General features: G+C 42.1%; 1 pseudogene; it reads right to left on the reverse strand.

Moving 5' to 3' along the window:
- Nucleotides 1–5,957: 5,957 nt before the first annotated feature.
- On the reverse strand, nt 5,958–10,118 carry LOC142448598 (zinc finger CCHC domain-containing protein 9 pseudogene; annotated as a pseudogene).
- Between the last annotated feature and the right edge of the window lie 12,398 nt (nt 10,119–22,516).

Genomic DNA, 22,516 nt, shown 5'->3' on the forward strand with positions numbered 1-22,516 from the left:
ATAGGATTCCCTGGAGTGCAACCCTGCTTGGTAAGAAATGAGTCCTCTGAGAAGTGGGACACAGCTCTTGTCACTAGCATGGAATAGACTTCCCACCCCGCGGAGCAGGCAAAACGGAATATCTTGTGCAGGATGCTGGCTTGTGGAGTGGGGTGCATCTGGGCACTGAATTCAGGAAGCTGGGTCTGCTAACCCATGGAGATTGCGCTCAATGCCTTTGAATTGGATTGGACATACAGCAGAGTGGTATGTCCTTTTAGGTATTTATTGGTAGATCTGAAAGAATTTTGTCACATATCCTGATAACTGTATCCTGAGCATGTCTTACTGGCATGATTATCTATTTTCTTTCTTTTTTTATGAATAAAAGATAACTTTATTGGGGGCTCTTACACTATCGATTTTCTTAACACACTTTTAAATCATGACTACTGTTTGTGAGTGCTGCGTAGTCATTCCAGTGGATATGAGCCGAGCGATATACATATAGAATGTTAATTAAGTCAATACGTACGTAATCAAGCAGCTTAGATCTAGTGGTTTTATCATCTGTTTCTGGAAATATAGTGTTGATGTAAAAACAAAATTAAGAAAATCCAAATCCCTGGTCATTGAGTTGTTTCCCACATACAGTGATCTCATAGCACAGAGTAAAGTTGCGTCATAGAGTTTCCAAGGCTTTACATCTTTATGGAAGCAGGCAGCCACATCTTTTCCCACAGAGGAGTTGGTGAGTTCAAACCACCAGCCTTCGGTAGGCAGTCAATGGCTTAACCACTGAGCCCTCCGAGCTCAAAGCTGGTTGCTTGTTGCTTGTGAGGTCTGCCTGCATGCTTACCTTGAACGTTTGCTTCACTGTGAATGCGAGTTCATATTTGGCTTATTTTAATTTGTGGGAATTCCTGAAATCTACATTAAGGATGACCCAACAAAAATGTAGAAATTATTGAACAATACCATCAACGGCACACGCAAGTAAAATTTTGCTAAAGAGGATTAAAAACTGGTTGTAGCAGTGCATGGATAGGGAGCTGCCAGAAATTCAAGCTGTATTCAGGAGAAGGCATGGAATGAGAGATGTCATTTTTGATATCAGGTGGATCTTGGCTGAATCCAGAGTGAACCAGAAAGATATTTACTTGTGCGTTAATGACTATTCAAAGGCAGTTGACTGTGTGGCTCAATAACAAACTGTGGAAAACATGGCAATTCTAGAACACTCCATTGTGTTCTTGTGGAACCTATAGATACACACAGGCTAAAAGATCGCCATTTAAAGAGAGCAAAACACTGCCCCATTCTAAGCCATCCTCACAATGTTTGCTCAGCTTCAGGCCATTGTTACAGCCACTGCATCAACTCATTTAATTGAGAGAGGATCTCCCACTGAATTGTTGGCCTTTACCAAGCATCATGCCATTTCCCACTTCCAAAGCATGAGATATGAAGTCTCTCCATCCTCACTTCTAAGGAGCATTCTGTCTGCATTTCTTCCAAGCCAGATTTATTTGCTCTTCTGAAAGGCCAGAGTACGTCCAATATTCTTTGCTGTAAATGCCATAATACATTGCCTGGCTCCTAATAATTGCAGACGAAATGCTCATTCAAAATCTCCTAGGTCTTATATTTACTATCAAAGTTGTCTGATCATAGTTGACACAACTTTTTTATACATTAAAAAGTCATTTTATTGGGGACTTTTACAGCCCTTAGAACAAACCATACATCCATTGTGTCAAGCGCATTTGTATATTTGTTGCCACCATCATTCTCAAAACATTTTCTTTCTACTTGTGCTCTTGGTATCCGCTCCTCATTTTTTCTTACCCCCACCCTCCCTACCTAATGAACCTTGATAATTTATGAATTATTATTTTCGTATCTTACACTGACTGCTGTCTCCCTTCACCCATGTTTCTGTTGTTCATCCCTAGGGGCGGGGGGAGGGAGGTGGGGTCTGTACATCAATCTTTGAAATAGGTTCCCCTTTCTTCCCCCTTTCCCCTTACCTTTCTCCCTTTCCCCTTACCTTCCCCATACCCTCATGGTATCGCTATTCCCATTGCTGTTCCTGGGGGATTTATTTGTCCTGGATTTTGTGTGTTGAGAGCTCTTATCTATACCAACTTACATGTTCTGGTCTAGCCAGATTTGTAAGGTGGAACTGGGGTTATGCTAGTTTGGGGCGGGCTGGGGGTGGGGGTTAGGGGAGGAAGCATTAAAGAACCAGAGGAATGTTGTGTGTTTCATTGATGCTGTACTGCACCCTGGCTGGCTCGTCTCTTCCTTGTGACCCTTCTGTGAGAGGATGTCCAATTGTCTACAGATGGGCTTTGGGTCTCCACTCCACCTGCCACGGCCCTTGTTCCCACCGATATGATTGTTTGGCAGAACAGTTATTAAATGAAGACTTATTTCAGAGGGAAGATAAGAATTATATTTTCCTTTGTGAAATACTCCAAAGAAGAGCATTTGTGTACGGATCCCTTACTCGTATGAATAGTAATAATTTTTTTAAAGTAGGAAGTTCATGTGTTAATTTACTTCAAAATGGTTAAACAAATACAGACCTTAAAAGAGTTTTTTTACTTTCAAAACTGGTTGTTGGTCTAAAATACATGACATAAAATTATAGGGAGAAATATATGGAACTAGGTTGCCACCTACTGGCCATTTTCCGCTAGAGCAAAGAAGGGATTTGAGAAGCTCGTCAGGTGTATTGAGTGTGCTGAAATGCAGAGATTACAATTGCGCTTAAAGTCCAGGTGGCCCTTTCAGAACTTTAAGAAAATGTCCCCAGAAAATATCCCAGAACTCCTACAGTTCATAATATGGACTAAATCAACCCACTTATTTAAACACACACACACGCGCGCTCTTTTATGTTACAGGACCCCTTTCTCCGTTCCTCTAGCATTACCATCTGATGCCTGCCAGGAAGAAAGTGAAACCCGACAGATCCCCCTCTTCCAAGGATTGCGGATCGTGATAGGGGAACACAGACACACAGCACAATCTTTTATGCACTGAGATAAATACAGTACGACGCGCTTGTATAAAATTCACATAGAAGAGAGCCGGCAAGTCAGGGATGGTGCAAAGAAGTGACTCTTGCTGTAAGTGTTGAGGGGCAATCAGCATCCATGAGGAGAGGCAGAGGAGCGTGCTCAGACGCAAGGAGGAGGGACGATCCGGTCTGCTCATTTCTCACGGCTGGCATATAGGTGGCACTGGGACACTTGGAAAGAAAATACTGAAAAGTAGGTGAGTCAGATAATAAGAAGACGTGGGTGTCATTCACATGATGAAATTTGCCTTTGTGCATTGGAAATGGAGATTTGAATGGTTATCTCTGGCGTTCGGGTGGAGAGAGACTAGAGAGGGCGCTAGTTACCACTGGACTGGAATAGTCCAGGAAAGAATGGATGAAGGGCCTATGCCGGCTGAATCAGCGGAGAGGGAGAGTGGGAGACTAATCGCAGAAACATTTTAGGATGTAGTTGAATAGACTCAGTGACCAGCTGACTGTAGGCTCAGAAAGGATGGAGATAACAGATATTACTTACCTGTTTGCTTAAGATGCTCTAAACTAAAAGGAAAAATTGCATAAGGGGAAGAAAAGACGGGCCAAGTGGGGACTGACGGGTAAGATATGAGTTTACCTGGGGGCAGGTTTGGCGCGGCACATTTGCAGCACATATTGAGAGAGCTTGCTAGGCACTTGGAAATATGAGTCTGGGCTCAAGAGAGGTCTGTATTTGGAACGACATCTGTTGGGGGCATCATAGGTATTAGCAAATATGAAGTGATGGATATATATATATATGTATGCGTATATATATATATATGAAGTGATGGCAAGTGTGCAGGACCTAACACATTTTGAATGGATCCCAAAGAGCCAAAGAGACCCATGCATGGTCTTTGGGGAGTGGGGTGTTCTTGAACACCCTGACATTGCTGTGAGTGTATACGTTTTAAAGATCACTCACTCCTTATGTTTTCTCAAAGGAGACGGGGTGCAAGATGGAAATGAATGACTATGTTAAGAAGGGAGCCGCCTCCAGGACAGAACAGTAAGGGGTTACCAACCCTGACCATACAGATGGGTTAAACCAACGGAGAGAACTGGGGGAGCTCACTCTCACCACCACCGAGCTGATTCTGACGTGGTGACACGTAGGAGAGGGTTGAACTTCCCTTGTGGATTCCCCAGCTGGCCACTCTGTGCAGGAGTAGAAAGCATCATCGTTTTCCTGCGGAGTGGCTAGTGGTTTCAAATGCCCACTGCATGCCCACGACATCCCCAGGGCAATTAGTGTGACTGATGGTGTTGGTAAGATAATGCTGCCAGAATGACTCTGGAGACCAAGTTCTGCCAGTAAAGAGGGGAAGCCGAGCCAGATGACCTCCACTAACTCGCAGCAAAAATAAATCTTGTCGAAGCTGAAAGCGACGAAGAATTATGCATCATCAGTGGAGGGAATATGAAACATCTCAAGCATAGGACATGGTTTTAAGGATGGATACGTGACAATTTGGAAAGTTGACACTTTCCCTACGGCCCCTTTACTTTTCCCAGGCCATCTTCACTCACACTCTTCCCCTCTCTCCATCCATTCTGCTAAGCTCTGTCTTTTAAGTGGTATATTTAGGCCATTTACATTTAAAGTCATTATTCATGACTCCACTGTGTCATTTTAATATTGGTTTCGTATTTGTTCCAACGATTTTTCATTTGTTTCTCTCTTTCTTCTTATTTCTGCTTCTCTTTCTGTCTCTTTTGGCCTTCCTGTTGTGACTTGTGTGTGTGTGTGTGTGTATATATATATATATATATATTTAGGATTCCACCTTGATTTCTTGATTATTCTTTTGACTAAATCTCTCTGTATAGTTTTCTTAGTGGTTGCTCTGAGTATTACAATACACGTATGTGATTTATACAACAAATTCATATGACTTATTAAAGTCAACATTTTACCACTATTTAAAATGAGATCTTATTTTAAAATTTATGATGACAATAATCATAGTTTACTCTGTTCTATGCTTTCACTCTTTCAATTGGCTGGTGTGTTAATCTTGTAATTAATGAATGAGCTTATAGTTATGTTTACATTTAAAGCAGAAACTCTTAAATATTCATTGGAGTGTGTCCCCAGAAGCATCTTCTCCCTCAGCATCAAACTTATTTCCGATCAGTAAAATTAGGGATTTTCAGTGTCCTTGCTTATAAAACGAAAAGGGGTGGAACAGATACACACCAACTTTCCTTTCTGCTCTAAAGCTCTGGGCATATTTCTTGTGTGAAAAAGATGTCACTGCTCTGGGGAGAAATTTATAGGAACTTGTCAGACACCCAGCAGAGAGTCCCTCCAAGTTTTGACTGAGAGGTTTTTAGTTTCCGTGTGCTTTATGTGATGGAAAAGCTAGTCCAACTGGGGTATTTTCTCTAATACCATTATGCTCTAGATAAAACCAGTTTAGTCCTGGAGAAAAAAACTCATTGTCATGGAGTCAGCTCAGATTTGTGGTGACCCAAGAAAGACTTTAAAATTAAAATAAAACTGAAAGCCAGTCACTACCTACACCCCCCCAAAAAACCAAGCCTCTTTTGTCTTTTTTTGCCAAGTAATAGCTTTTATTCCAGATTGTAAAAATACAGCAATTCTGTGGCCATTTAAAATACATTTCTATTGTAATAATAAGATTTCTATTTTGAAGAAAACATGATGAGAAAAGGTGATCTTCAAAGGCAAATAGACCTTTTGTTTACAGCTGGTTTGCATTAATGCGTGATTGTTTTTAAGAAAAGGGGATTGTGAAAATCAGGTAAATAACAGCCTATGCATATCAAGGTTCTGTGTGTTCATTGTGTTTTGGAGACGTTCATATACACATTGAGGATTTTTTTCCAGGGGGTTCTCCAAACAGTGGAAGAAGGTCTTCCTGGGCTGGCCAAACTCAGGACACGAAGCTTGGCCGTGACAGGAAGCCCAGCACCCTCTGGTGAAGCAGACATGTTCAGAAATGAACAACTTTGGGCAACTTGGTTTTGGGTGCCTGCAGCTTGGGAGCATCCAAAATGTCTTCATGGTCTGCACTCATTCCTCTTTCCCAGCGACCAACCGTGACCACTTGATCGGCGGTCTTCGTTTCTGGGCGGTCTTTCTGATAGTGTTGCACGGACTCACAAAGTCTGCAGCCACCACCATCAGCATAGACGCCCTTGGGGTTCTCAGGACAAGATCTGGACAGGTGCCCCATCTCCCCACACATGAAACATTTTGCATAAGGAAATTCACCAAGAGCTATGTCCACTTTAGCTTTGCACTTAGTTATTTCGTGCTCTGTGAACCCGCATCGGTAGCATATGCCAGTGCCTGCATCCTGAGTGTCAAGGGCAGTGGGGCAGTCTGCAACCCCATGTCCAGGTTGTCTGCAATGGAAACAGACCATTGCATTTTTCTTTGCTGTTTGTCTTTTTAATCTTCTTCCTTCCCTCCGACTGTCTTTCTTTAGAGCAAGTGCAATGTCTTCCCTGATTTCCTCATGGACAGCGGCTCCCCTCTCCCCATTGTGAGCCACCTGTGAGCTCTGCCTTAGGTAGTCCATGAACCCATTCACATCTTCATTTAAGTACTCCTTTTTCTTTTTGTTCTTTTTGTGTGTTGTTTGGAGTGTGTCATTTTTAAGGGACAGTCCATGGGCTTCGAATGATTTCCCCTTGGCTTGACTTTGACTTCCTCCGTCATTGGGTCCCTTCTTCATATACTGCCATGGTGTTGCTGCCAAGGGTCTCTTGTTAGCGGTGGCCGTAACTCGTGCCCATCTGGTCGTGGTTTCCCAAGCTGTACCTGATTAATTGCGCGTGAATCCTCCAGAGCAGGCGAGTTGGCCAGCCAGAGAAGCCCGCCCCTCAGGGCTACACTCTGGGCCCGAACTGCCCTCTTTTGTCTTTTACTCCCTTTTGCTCCCCTTCTCCGCTTCCCACTGGGGCATAAGGAGAGACTGGTCTTTATCCTTCCCCAAAGCCCTTCAGCCCTAAAGGAAAATCTGGGGAACTAAAGGTTCAATCATTGTTTGGTTGTTTTTACCTTCTTTAAGATCTCTGCAATGAAAGAAACACCTTAAATTTAGACAAAATGTGCCCATTCCATTCTAATTCTATTTTCTAGTCATTTTTGTACTCCAGTTCTCTTTGATAAAGGCAAACATTCTTTCCCCTCCTTCTCCCATCTGATTGGGCTTCTTGGGAGAGAGATGGGCGACTCCGGGGAAGAGTTAAATGTCCAGAAACCTGCAGGAGCAGCTCTACCTTGTCCTAGCTCATCACTGTGAGTCAGAACCACCTGGATGGCAGTGAGTTTGAAGTTTGGTCTGGATGGTCCACCAGGTAGGATAATTTTATTTTATTATTGATCATTTTATTGGGGGCTCTTACTGATATTATAATAATCCATTAATCAATTACATCAAGCAAACTGTACAGATGCTTCCATCGTCATTTTCTAAACATTTCTTTCTAGTTGAGCCCTTGATATCAGCTCCTCTTTATTACCTTCCTCCTCCACCCTACCACCCTAATGAATCCTTATATTATGCATCCATTACTGCTATCAGTTTCCCCTTCTCACCCTTCCTCCTCCCTCCTTCCCGAAACCTCCCGAATCATTACTGTTTCTGAGGGGTTTATCTATCCTGGATTCTGTGATTGAAAGCTCTTATCTATACCAACGTACATACACCAGTCAAGCAGAATTTGAGGGGTTGAACTGGGGCCATGATCGTGGGGGGAGGAAGCATGTGGTAGTTACATCATCTATTGTCATTTTGAGATTTAGGAGTGAAAGGGTGGAGTTTAGCCTGTCAATCAGGTTGCAGCTTGATGACCTCATTTGGGGGTGCTAAGGAGATAAATAGCTCATTGGAGGCAAGACACATGCTCACTCCATTCCCGTGGAGAAGACATGTGGAGCTACGCTAGAGGCCTGGAGCTGAAAGAGGCATGTGTAGATCCCTGCCAGTGCTGAGATGCTTCTACTGCCACTGGATCCACAAGACTTTCCACCCACTGGTCTGTGATGTCCTGTAATCAACATCATTGCATGGGTTGTGCGAGTCTGAAGAGGAATTTATAGATTGGTGTCAGATATATGGGTTAATATCAGACTTATGGACTTCATGTGGTCTGGGCTGGGATGTTTTCTCAATATGCAATTGCTCTTGTCTATAAAGCTCTTTCTTATACACGTATGAGTGTCTATGAATTTGCTTCTGTACCTTACCTGGACTAATACACAACATTAAAGAACTTTAGGAACACTGTCAAATATCCAAATTAGACAGCTGATTTGAAACTGAATTTCCTCTACCCATCTGTAGTCAGCCCAGGGAGGTGTGATCTCTCATAGGGCCTTTTCTGGGTGTGTCCTTGATGCACATCACGTTATTAGGGACAGTACTGGGTTTGGTGTAGTCATGAGCCATGCCCTATCACTCCTGGCCTGAATACCTTGGCTGGAAGGCTTTGGACCCATTTTGTAAGCTCTTCTATCTAACACAATGTATGCGCCTGACTTATGGCTCTGTTCCTGCTTCTATAGTCCCACCTGTAACTGTGATCTATTGATCTGCCACCAATCATGAATTGTGACAGTTTCCTATGTCCCAGGCCTTATTTAAATAATGTCTGTCTGTGACATCTCAGATGGCATAGGACCTTCATCCTAATGTTAACAGCCTCCTTCATCCGGATGATGGGTCTGTGTATTGAAGGTCCCTTTGAAGAAATAACAAATGTTCTCCTTAAATTATATTTGAGACTGGGGTCTCTTCCTTTTCCTAAAACAGGCCAAAGGAAGTCATATGCCCACACCTGACTTCCAGAGGGTGGGGATGGGTAGTACTCCCACAGCAGGGGGCACCGATTATTTTGAACAATAATATGTTCTGGCACTCACGGGCTCAACTCAAGAGCCGGTGATGTTAAAAATAAATGAATAAATAGATAGATAAATAAATATATAAATAAGGACAATCATTACTATTATGCTGGGGCTTCAAAAAGCATGGGGAAATTCTGTTCTCTTTCATTCTATTTTCTACAGTTTTATTGGCACATAATACACATATCGTATGATTCAATAGTTCAATCATATCAAGAAGAATTGTACAATCATTACCCCAATGCAGTTTAGAACATTATCTTTTTATTTTTCTAATGGCTAAATTGCTTTTAAAATGAGTTGTGTACTCACAATCAGCCCCTCCTCCATTCCATGAACTTTAAAAAAATTAATCATTTTATTGGAAGTGCTTACAGATATTATAACAATCCAAAGTTCAATTAGATCAAGCATAGTTGTATAATTGCTACCACCACCAGTTTCAAAACATTTTCTTTCTTTTTGGACTCCCCTTTTATCAGCTTCCTTTTTACCCTCCCATCCCCACCCTACCCCCCACAAACCCTTGTTATTGTGTTATATATTATTATTATTTTGCCACCATCCAATATATCCCTTCACCTACAGTTTTATTATTCGTTCCCCTTGACTGGGATTATACAGTCATCATTGTTATCAGCTGCCCCCACACCCGTCCCTCCCTCCCCGCAGCCCCCCTTCATGTATCCTCAGGGAATCATTACTTCTGTTACTCTTTCTGAAGGTTTTTCTATCTTGGCCTTGACTTTCATGCATCAAGAAATCTTAATTATACAAATGAGCACATGCAGGTCTAACAAGATTAATGAGGTGAAACAAAGTCCCCTCAGGTATACCACTATTATAATATATGATGTAAACAAAGAAAACCTCACTGTCACCTGGTTCATTTCAACTCATAAAGACCATATAGGTCCAAGAACCACACCTATGTGTTTCTAGGTCTGTAAATAGTTATGGAAGTTATTGTTAGGTGCCATCGGGCGGCTCCAACCCGTAGCTACCCTGTGCACCACAGGATGAACTACACCTGTTCTATGAGGTTGCTATGAGTTGAAATCAACTAGATAGCAGTGAATTTGTTAATTTTGATTTTCTCTCTGGATCACTTGCTCTGGGGAAGTCAGCTGCCACGTATGAAGGCACTCACCTCTGGCAAGAATCCATCCTCTTACTGCCAGCCAGCGAGGAGCCAAGGCCCCTGACAAGTCAGGTTGGGGAAATTGGAAGCAGATCTTGATGCTGCTGACAGGCCTTCAGATGACGGAAGCTGCCGCAAGTTCATGAAACACTTTGAACAAGAACCATCTAGTTATGTTGCTCCTGAATTCTTAATCCATAGAAAATGCACTGAGGAGTGGTTATTGACTTAAGGTAATAGGCTTGGAAGTAATTCATTAAAGAACAATGGATAATTCATGCACACAGCCACATTCAGCTACAAGGAGGGCCATACTGCTGGCTAGAAAGTGGCTCTTGTGCTACTTCTTTAGAAAAGGGAGAAGAGATGTCATTAGATAGTGTGTTCTTTTTTCCCATGTCTATGGTAATAAATTTGGATTTTTTTTGGAAAATGCAAGGGGGCTTAAAAAGTTCATGGAAAAATGGGATTAAGAGATCATAAAAATTTCCCAGGGACTTTTTGAAGCCCTCTGTACCACGGTAAGCTACTCCTCGGATTTGAGCAAACTAGACTATGTCCGTGCTATGCTGGGAAGACAATAGATCAGAGATAGAGAGGAAATAGACCAGGAAGCATTTGAAGCAGCCCAGGTAAGGTTGTCTTGCACCTTGAATTAAAGTGGAGGCAGTGTGGAGACATAGTATTTTGAAGACAGTAAAGACAAGAGAACTAAAGAAAGGATGTAAACTTTATTCACCATTTCCCCCAAAAAGTCAGGCAAAGAGAAAAGACCAAAGGAGGAAGCCAAACAAGAAAAAACTAAAACCCTCTGGAAGTCTGTGTGTGAAGTGACTTGAAGTGTATCAAAGGGAAATTTTCAAATCCAACCGAAGATGGCTGTTAGGCTGGGTTGACTAGAGAAACAAACTCAGGGAGATTCATGTATGTATACGAAATAGCTTTATATAAAAAAGTAATTGTATATTAAGGAAACATCCCAGTCCAGTACAGGTCAAGCCCATAAGTTTGATATTAGCCCATAAATCCAATACTAGTCCTCAAATCCTCCTTCAGACTCATGCAGTCACATGCAATGATGAAAAATTCAGGATGATTGCAGGCTGGTGGGTACAAAGTCTTGTAGTTCTAATGCTGGTGGAAGCATCTCAGCACTGGCATGGATCTCCGCATAGCTCCTTCAGCTCTGCATGTGTGGCTTTTTACCAGGAAGGTAAAGCAGAGAGAGGCACTCTTGCAGGTCTTCACATGGCTTGAAGAAGGCAGAGAGAGAAGTTGCCAGAGTCCTCACGATAGGATCAGGCCCACGAGGAGGCATCTTCAGTCTGTGACCTAATTGAAGGCTAGACTCCACCCCTGCCCTCTTAATACCCTCAGTTGACACCACAACAGCTGTGATGGTTTCAGGTTAGGTCCCTTAGAGGGCATGCTGGGTGCGTCTAAAGCAAACAAATGGAGAAAGCGTTGGTTTGTACCCCTAGGGTCAAGCTACAGCCTGGAGCTTTGGGGAGCAGGAAATCTGCTGCATTCTGATGTGAGCTCTAATGCAAGACCTTTGTGTTGCTCTAGGGGATTAAAAAACCCTACAATAACGACTACTTAAAAAAAAATCTTAAACAGGACAAATGTAAGACAAAGATAAAGGAGCCCATTAGCACGAGGTGACCATGGTATCCAAAGGATTTATAACCCGAGAGGAAATGGTAACAACACACAGAAAACAAAATCACGTTTGTTGGCAGATTAGCTCATCAACGTCACAGGCAGGACTACAGAATCAGAAAAGGGACCTTGATGGGGACATGTACACCATCTCAGTTTAGAAATGCTTACAAAGTGAGTTTAGTTGGTCAGGTGTATGACTCCAGGCCACGTGACCCCTATCCCCCAATTTCCATCAAGGCCTAGCTCAGGCAAGTTCCTGAGGGCGAGACTGCTCGTCTCCTGGCTGGCCTGGTGAGAGTCGTAGCACTTTACTTTCAAGCACATTCTACGTGAAGGTAGAGTTTTAAAAATTGCCTATGTTCAGAAAGAACGTGGTGGAGGTTGAATGTACGTGAGGTCGAAATGTGGATTTTGGGATCCCTCTGCAATCCATAGAGAGCCCTGGTGCCAGAGTGGGTTATGCATTGGGCTGCTAACTACAAGGTCAGCAGTTTGAACTCACCAGCTGGTACATAGGAGAAAGATGAGGCTTTCTGCTCCCATGAAGGTTTACAGCCTCAGAAATGCGGAGGGAGCAGTTTCACTCTGTTCCACAGGGCCACTTTGATTCAAAATCAGCTCACTGGCACTGGGCAGGGTCCTGCCAACCTGGTGCTCAGAATTTAAGCTCTAAGACATCATATACTACCTCACATAATTCCCACTGCAAAATTGTGTGGGCAAATTTGCAAAATTGTAAACCGACATTTGAACATGGCCTAATCACAAAGCTTCTAAGTAGCAGTACAAGAGCTGAACCCAGGTCTGCCAAAAGCGAAGTCCTTATTGTCTTCAACAAAGTTTTATTTAATAATAGTTCTACATTTACAGAAAAGTTGTAGAGAGAGAGAGGGTTTCCATGTAGTCCACACTTAATCCCCACGATGCACATTCTACATTCTACTCTGAGGATGACACTGAAGTTCTCCCTCTAACTGCTACACCCCATGTGTTCAGTTCATGTTGGATCAGCTAATGCTTCAGGAGATTCCAGGTTAGGCCTTTCTCCTTTCTGTTGCCCAGAACCCAGGACTTCTGGCACGTCCAACTTGGCCAGCTCTGAGAGCGAGCTCCGAGAAACAGCTCCCTTGGGTATTGTATTGGCTTGCTCATTTATTAATAATGACATGGGAAAGCCTGTCTTAAACTCATTTATGGAAAAGTATTGACTCAGGGAAACACAGAGCCAGAGAGAAAAAATATTGAGGATTTTCAAATGGTGACAGCAGCTAACAAACTGAATTGAGAGCATACGCGAAGGATCTTTAATTTGAAAGATTCCTGAAATGATTTAAAGAGGGATTTCCAGGGGGCTGTGAGGGGAAACACTGAGAGACACTGCAGGGGTGGTTAGAGGTCAAGAGCCGACACTTTGGATTAGAGAGTAAAGGTCACTTCCTTCGTGTCTGCAAACAAGAAGGATCTGGCGACTTTGAGTGCTAGCAGAGCTGCCTGCAGCAAGTGATTTCTGAAGAACTGATAAGCCATTGATCCGAATACACCCGAGTAGACTTGAACACAGAGGATTAGAGTTGGAAGGACTCTTGGAAGTCATACTGTAAACTTCCTGCTTCAATAGGAAGCACTTCTGATATGAATGACAGACATTTCCCTCCTACTGACCTCAGAATGATACAAATTACATTCTGTGTTCATTTAAACATTCAGATTTTTGACAGTTTGCAATTATCTTATGAATACTTCTCATATACCTACCTGTTGTTAACTTGGAATTTCAGGTATAATTCTTGCCTTATAGAGAGTGGTCAAATTTGGGGGAAGCATAAGCATCCACATTATACTCATGATTACTATTTTACTAATACTATTTTATCATTACTATTTCTATTTACTGCATTTGCCATGATTACTATTATGAAACAACAACATTTGATAATCTTCCACAGATTTTTAAAGACCTTATTGATACTATGGCGATCTCATTTACTTCTCTGCTGAAATGGGTATTAGGATGTGCATGTTACATGTGAGAGGCCTGAGGCACAAAGCAGTTAAGTTAAAAGTTGAACAGCTGTTAAGTGACATAGCAAGGGCTGGAACCCATGGCCTATTGAACTTGCCTCCCCTATGTTCATTGCACCTTCATTCTGTGTTACTCCAATTTCAGATGTTCTCTGGAAAACCTGTGCTCTCTCACAGGTAGTTTACAAATCTTCTAGGGTTGGGTTGAGGACCCTTCCGAGCCAAGGAGATTGTGTCCTATATAATCCAGCTGGACTGTGCAGAAGTTGGATTGCATCCCCCGCCCCATCGACTCCAACACCAGCTCTTCCTCATTTGTCCTTTCACCTGAGTGAGAAATTACAAGTAATGAGAGAAGAACTTGGAGTACCTCCTACCACACCATCTATCTATCTACCTGCATCTGTGTTTTCTAAACCAGATCTTCCGTCTGAGTAAAATGTCTAATGCAGATCCATGGTCAACCCTTCCTTTCAGTGTCCCATTAATTTTGGGACACTTTGACCTACTTAGTTCATTACCATCAACACACACAAAGAATACTTTTCATTAAAGAAAACAAATATTCCCCCCACTCCCCTGCCCGTGTTCTTCTCTTTACTCTCTTTTACAGCAAATGCCTTGAAAAGTTATCAGGAATCACTAGCTTCAATTCATCCCCATCTATTCTTTATTGAACCCACCCAAGCAACAACTCCATCATACTCTTCGAATGGCTACTACCAAGATGTTCATGACAAGGGTGAAATTTATTCTAAGCTGACAATCGGAAGCCAAGGCTGTCTGGGAAACCCGAGGGGTGTAATCACCATGGGTCTGGATTACTCTAATCTCAATGAAACTTCTCTTGACTCCCCTTTGTTTATTTACAGTTCTCTCCCTTCCTCACTCAAGATTCTCTCTCCCCTCTACAATTCTCTCACAACACTGACTTATAGGACATTTAATTTGTTTATTATCGACTAGAAGTATGAGCTCCACAGTGACAGGAATGCTAGACTGCTTGACTCTTGCTCTGGTTCTTTGAACAGTGCCTGGAAGATGTGGACCGTCGTTGTGAGTCGGTGCCCTTGAGTCAGTTGTGACTCATTGTGACCCTGGGTACAACAGAATGGAACACCGACCTGCTCCTGCCCCATATTAAAAAATCATTCTGATGTGTGAGCTCATTGTGGCGGACACTTTGTCAATCCACTTCCTTGGGGATCTTCTGCTTTGTAGCTGCCTGTCTACTTACCTAGCATGATGTCCTTTTCTAGGGACTTGTACGTCCCAGGCACATTCTGACTGTACTTATTCCAAGAAATAGTTATTAGTTCTTTGCCAGTCCATGGTAATGTCAACACTCTTTGCCAGCACCATAATTCAAATACATTGAATCTTCTTCGATCTTCCTTATTCAATGTCCAACTTTCACATGCATGTGAAAATACGATGACTTGGGTCAAACCTAACTTAGTACTTAAAGTGATGTCCTTACTCTTCAGTATCTTCAAAGAGGTCTTGTGCAGCAGATCTGCTGATACAGATCAAGGGCTGCAACCTTCCATATGGATTTCCACTCAGTGTACAGAAAACTAAAATCCTCTCAATTGGACAAATAGCTATCATCAAGATAGATGGAGAACAGCATCGAAGTTGTCAAGGATTTCATCTTGCATGAATCCACAATCAATGGCCATGGAAGCAGCAGTCAACAAATCAAACGACGCATCACACTGGGTAAATCTGCTAGAACACAATTGACACACAATGAAGAGTTGTAGGGATGCCATTGACTGAATGTTGATGTTGCTTCTTTTTGCAGTGTGTCTGCCAAGATCTAAGAAGTTGTTGTCATGGAATTTCAGGATGTGGAAGGGGAAGTTCCACTGAAAGACAAGAAGAATATATAGATTCCATCTTCTTCGAGAAGACTTCATGTGATAGTTACATAATCTGTTGTCAATTCGAGACTTAAGAGTAAAGGGGGGGAAGTTAACCTGTCAATCAGGTCAAAGCTTGATGACCTCATTTGGAGGTGCTAAGGAAATGAATAGCTAGTTGGAGGTGGGATACACATTCACTCCCTGCAAGACATGCTTGTTCACAAGATACTGTAGAGCCCTGAAGCTGAAGGAGCCACATGGAGACCTGTTGCCAGTGCTGAGATGCTTCCACTGCCAAAGGATCCACAAGACTTTCCACCCACTAACCTGTAATCTTCTTACATTCAGCGTCATTTCATGTGTTTTGTGAGTCTGTAGAGGCCTTCGTAGATTGGTATCAGATATATGGGCTAGTATTAGACTTCATGTGGACCGGGCTGGGATGTTTTCTCAATATTCAATTGCTCTTGTATATCAAACTCTTTTTTCCCCAATGTGCATATCCTTTATTAACATTAACTAAGACTTCCATAGGACATTAAAGCATTAATTGTACATGACATATCTCTCAATCAGTTCTGGTTAACAGCAATACCACCTCTATGATCTTTCATTTATTACTAAGCTTTGAGAAAGCAGCAAGTCAATCAGACACTACCTCTTTTCTCCCTCTGGGCCCATAACAAGTGACGGTTTCTTTTTTAACATTTTATTAGGGGATCATACAACTCATCACAATCCATACATATACATCCATAGATTGTATAAAAACATTTGTACATTCTTTGTCCTAATCATTTTAAAAGCATTTGCTCTCCACTTAAGCCCTTTGCTTCAGGTCCTCTTCCCCCCTCCCTCCCTCCCCGCACCCCCCTCCCTCATGAGCCCTTGATAATTTATAGATTATTATTTTGTCATATCTTGCAAACTCTTTCTTATACACATATGAGTTGTCTATGAATTTGTTTCTCTAGTCTACCTGGACTAACACACTTCATAAATTATTACTTGTAAGCCAAACATAACTCATTGCTTGTTTATAAATAAAATTACATTGCAATACATTCACATCCATTTTTCTAATTTTTAAAATTTAAATCATTTGTTGGGGGCTCTTACAGATATCATCACAATCCACAAGTCAATTATATCAAGCAAACTTGATATGGCAGCAACCAAGGTTAGTTGTGACAGAGACCATATGTCCCACAAAGCCAAAATATTTACTTTGTGGTCCTTTACAGAAAAAAGCAATTGGGCCTGTTCTTGCTCTTCTTTGTTCCCGTAACTTTAGCCTTGTGAGAGCATCTTGCTCCCACAGAGTGGCTGATGCGTTCAAACTGCCAACCTCTGCCTCAGCAGCAGACGGAATAACCATTGTGCCTCCAGGATCCCTCATGGAAGAGAAACAGATTTTGAAATCAGCCAACGTTTTCATGTAAACACAAAATGAAGCAGGAGGTAGCTTTCATCAGTCAGTTCCTCTAGCTAGACCACTAGGTGTCTCTCTTCCCTAAACTTTATAAGTACTTGAATAACACCTCAGCCAACTGGGGCTGTGACATCCCAGACAAATATTGACGGTTGCTAAGGCAACTGGGATAAAGTATTGGCCAGAGAATAATATAGGCGCCAAGTGTGCATACCATGGTCCTCACATCGGGGAGACACGCAGGGAGAAAATGAATGAAAAATATACTTCAAGATCTCGCCAACTGTGGCTTAAGAACAACTCACAGCTGATGTTTATCTCAGCCCCTCTAGCCTCATCTTCAATTGTCCTGGAAACTAACGCTTCGGGGACTTTTCAGTCAAATAAAATATGCCACAAGGGAAAAATTTGAGTATCAATTCTTTTTTCCCCCCAGTTTTCCCTGGAATCTACTTTTCGAAATCCTCTTCTGATGGCCAACTGTAAGGCCACATGGACATATTTTTTGTCTTCCCAGATCGTGTCACGAAAGTAGTCTCCGTCACACGTCCCTTCAGATAGTTCGCATTACTTAATGTTGGAATAATAGTTGTTGTGGTTGGGAGCCATCAAGTCGATTCTGACTCATAGAAACGCTCTGAACAACAGAACGGAATACCGCCCAGGTCTGTGCCGTCTCCACAGTGGTTCCAGTGTTGCAGCCACTGGGCCAGTCCATTGCATTGAGGATTCTCTTTGTTTTTGCTCTCTGCTTTCTCAATCATGAGGCCCTTCCCCAGGGACTGCTCCCTCCTGTTGTTTTCCAGGAGCCGAGGGATGCTGTGACTTTGGGCTGCGAACCACGGTACAAGTTCAAACCCAACAGCCTTTCCAAGGGAGAAAGATGAGTCTGTCTGCTCTTATAAAGATGGACAGTCTTGAAAACTCTGTATGGGGTAACCACGAGTTGGAATTGACTTAATGGGTTCTTCTTCTTCTTTTTTTCAATACGTTGAGAAGGAATTTTTAATCTAGGGTTGAATGTAGACTTTTGTCATTCTGCTTGTGTGAACTCTCTCAGTGGTGGCATAACTGACATGTAAGGTCAGAGAAATCCTTCTTGTAGCAGGTGTTCAGTATATGCATTATAGGATATTTGGAAACATTCTTGGCCTCTACACCCTAAATGGTAGTAGTAACTTCCCAATTGTTATACTTGAAAAAAAGAAAAGAAAATTGCCCCAGATGTTCCCTGGAGAGCAAAATCTACTCTTGGCGACAACTATTTTGAAAAAACCCTGAGGAGGACTGTTGGTGCTGGGGGAGAAGCACTGGGTTCTTATCCACAAGGACAGCTGTTCAAATTAACCCGCTGCTCTGTGGGAGGAAGATGAGGCTGAATGCTCTGAGAAAGACTCGCAGCCATGGAAATCCTAAACAGCAGTTCTATTTTGCCCTTTATAGTCACAATAAGTCAGGATTGATTTTATAGCAATAGGTAAGCTATATCATCCTTAGATTAATACCCAAACATACCTGTTAGGTAGAGCTGAAGCTGCCAAACACTGATGGGAGAAACGACGGAAACCTGAAGTTACCAAAATTGCAAAGAACTCAATTTTTTCCCACAAAATGAAGAAATGCAGCATTAAAATCATTGATGTCAGGACTAGAGAGAGATCTTGCCAGCTTCTGTCAGTTGATTTCATCTCATGTGTCTTCATATCACAACAGAAGCAGATTGTCACACTTTGAAAGTACCTCTGGGTGGGACAAATGGCCTATCTACCTCCTCTCTAGAAAGATCAGTCAACATAAATTTCACTTTCTCACTTTAAAACCAGATGAAATATCCCAGAAGGCATTTCGGGGTCTTTTCCCGGATGGACGGTTCAGAAGTCCTGCTAGGTGAAACTTCTTGGATAAGGTGGAGTCATTGGGGGTGGTCTCTGAACATGCCCCTGCTCTGCTTTCCCTGAAGTCTTTCCCGTGAGTAAGTTTGGCTCTCTGAGTGGGGAGCAGCTGGGCTTGATTATGGCATGGCATCTAGGAAATGGCTACCTCTGACATCTCTCTTCTAGAAGCCGTCCTCCTGTTCACAGCCCTCCAAGCTGCTCGGTCTTTGAGTCCCTCCTGGAAGGCTGAGTAATCCCATTTTCCCACTGGACAGGAGGGGCTGGCTGAGGTCATTATGGTGATTCATAAGCAGCACATTGGGCTGAAACTCCCCAAAGATTTTGAAATATTGATTTTTATGCATGCCATGCTTAAGATCTAGCAGTTGTAATCCTACTTTGTATATTACTTCTGGAAGATTTGAACAAGATGGCTTTGCCACCAGCAGAGCTGACATGCTCTAATTAATCTTTGTGGAAAGAGTTGGACATGCTTCAATGAGCTCATCCATGGAGCATCAGTTAGTCCTCTCTGACATTGTGGACAAATTGGAACGAAGCATGTTTTCAAGAAAATGGCAATCTTACCCTCACTTCTTCGTTGCCCATGGATAGGGCAGTCATCTTTAAGATGCACTAGGCTTTTACAATCCCCAGTAGTGTTTGCTAATTTAGCGAAGATTGTCTACATTCTCTCATGCAAATGGACTAAGAGTTCTCAAGAAAAGAGAAAAAGGCCACAAAACCAGTAGGAAGGCTTGGCATTTCTTTGAAAGGTTGCATAATTAAAGGCTTAAGCTGTGTTGGAATCATGGCTAATGTTCAGATGAATGTATCATGATTTACTTCTTTTGAGCTTACAGATTGCCTAGGGTTTTTTTCTCTCTCAAATGCTAGAATTCTGAGCTGAAATCTCTAGAATTTCCATGGTAAAACTGAGCATTGAATGAGGTAATGTGTGGATGGGTATTTGGGATGAAAAATCAATCTAATTATACTTGGAGCTTTTGCATCTGGATGAAAAAGAATGTCAGTCAGGGCCAATGGCTCCTCCCTCAGTTCTACAGCCATTTTTTCTACAATGAGTGAAGTCAAAATTCAGCTCAAAGTTTTGGCTTATTTTGAAGAAAAATCCATTGTGCTCTGAGGACTTCTCCATCCTTAGGTACTCTCACCTGGATACAAGTTGACTCTCTGGTAGAAGATGGAGCTCAGCACACTTCTCTCTGCCTTGTCCACAGTTCTCTGTTCCAGCCCTATCTTCGTAAGTGAACCTTCTGAGTAGAACCTAGCTGTTGGATACTTGAGTTTGTAAAAGTTAAGAGGGGATACCAAAAACCAAACCAAATTCACTGCCCACCATCTAGTCAATTCTGATTCACAGAAGCTCCCCAGGACAAGGTAAAACTGCCCCTGTGCTTCCCAGGACTGTAACTCTTTCTTGGAGTAGAAAGCCTCATCTTTCCTCTGTGGAGCTTCTCATGGTTTTGAACTATTGGCCTTGAGGTTAACAACCCAACACAGAACCACTACACTACCAGAGCCCCTCTAAGAGGACACAGTTTTTCTTGTTAGGTTCCATCACACCGGTCTGACCTGTAGCAACCTTATGCACAACACACTTACATCTTTCTTGGCCCTGGACCAGCCTCCTAATTTTTCCTTTGTTTGAGCCCATTGTTTCAATCTTATGCCCCTGGCATCAATCCACCTCCTTGAAGGTCTTCTTCTCTCCCAAGACTGTTCTCTCCAAGCACAATGCCCTCCCAAGACTGGTCTCTCCCAAGAACATGTCCAAAGTAGATGAGGCAAATTCTCCCAATCCTTGCCATAATTATACTCATAATTATCTGAAAAAAATAAATTGAGCATTGGCATAGAGGACTGAAAAGCAGATTGTGTGGGAAACAACAACAAGTAAAAAGAGAACAAGAAAGATAAGGTGAAGTAAATACAGAATATTCATTTGGGCTACGCTTCTTTCAAACTATTCTTTCCCTAGTGAGTTACAAAGGGAAGAATAAGTTGGATTCAATGAACGTTGATTCTTACTTTGTACTCTTGCATTGGGAATCTACTAATCTGTCTGTCTAGATACCTCCAACAACACCCAGTAGCTATTTGGATGTAAGAAAGGCAAGACAATACTCCGAGAAGAGAAAATAGCAGCCCCCTTGTCATCTTGAGGATGTGCGTGATGATGTAATTGGGAGGGTAAACTTCCCTTATCTTATCCTTCACCTCTCTGTAGATTTCCAAGTGAAGTCATCCTAGCTTTTGGGGAACTGGCAGCTGGACGGAGACTCAAGATCTCTCTAGAGCAGCAGAGAAGTTTCTCCAAGGCTGAAGAGAATACAATTGAAGTCTCCAAGTCCCTTCCATGGTTTAGTGAAGACTATTTTGAGATAGAAAAGGAAGATCATGCCATACTATGGCTTCAAAATGGTCCAGCAAAGTTAAGTTAATCAGTCCTTATGTGATAGTACAACATGTTTTCATGGAATTACACTATGGGAATTCTAAATAAAATTGTGGGACAATTCTCAGTGTGGCCTTTTAGAAAATAACCTTACATACCCGGATAAATTAGTATATATCATCAAGTTGAGTCAAACCCAGATAGCGAGAGGCACTGTGTGGACCCTGAATCTCTCTAGAACCATCAAAACTCCCATGACAAGAGTCAACCTGAATCATTGGACATGATCACCTGCAAAGCACAGAAACACATGTGAAAACCAGATAATTGTCTTGTCTACCCCTGGTTATTCTTTCAGCTAAATGACTCACATTACTTGATCATTTTTGCATATGATTTAAAAAACAATCTAACTACACTATTTCCTCCTCTCAGCACAGTAAGGATACTTAAGCTTTACAGGGAAAATGTCTACAAAATGTCAAACATTGGACTTTTCCTGCTGATGGCCCTATTAATCATCTGGAGATCTGGAACAAGAAAGCCAAATGGACTTTTCTAAATATCAAGCATCTAGATGATTAATATTTTGAATCTATATTCAAATGTCTCAGTGAGGCATAGATAGCTAATTATTCCTAAAAGTAACTTACTTCAAAAGTGACTTCAGAATTTGTGAACCATTGTCCCCTCCAGTTGGAAAGGGCTTACTTTCCTTAAGCCACTGTGACTTTGATACCTGGACAAGATCAGGCATTCACAGGCAAGAAAGGACAGCGTGTTCCATAATCTTGCACCCTTACATATTAAGAGGCCTATGTTATTTAGACATGGTCAAAAACAGGCAATGTTATCAACTAAACGGATGTTGTGTTAAATGTAAGAGTTAAGGTTGAACATTCCATTTCTATACCTTGATGGAGAGTTTTGGAAATAAAGGATTAACCTAATTGGTCAGATTCACAAAGACAGAAAGGGAAGATTTGAGGAGAGTATGGCTAAAGGGTTTACACTGGGAATTGGTCTTTGGTTAGGTTAAGGCTAGAGATAGAAATCCATCGAAACAATGTAAACTGAGGTATATAACTAAAAGAAGGGGTGCAGAGAGACAGGAAGGGGTGCAAAAATCAGTGTATGTAGGCAT

This window comes from Tenrec ecaudatus, chromosome 5, assembly GCF_050624435.1.
Source record: "Tenrec ecaudatus isolate mTenEca1 chromosome 5, mTenEca1.hap1, whole genome shotgun sequence".
Lineage (NCBI taxonomy): Eukaryota > Metazoa > Chordata > Mammalia > Afrosoricida > Tenrecidae > Tenrec > Tenrec ecaudatus.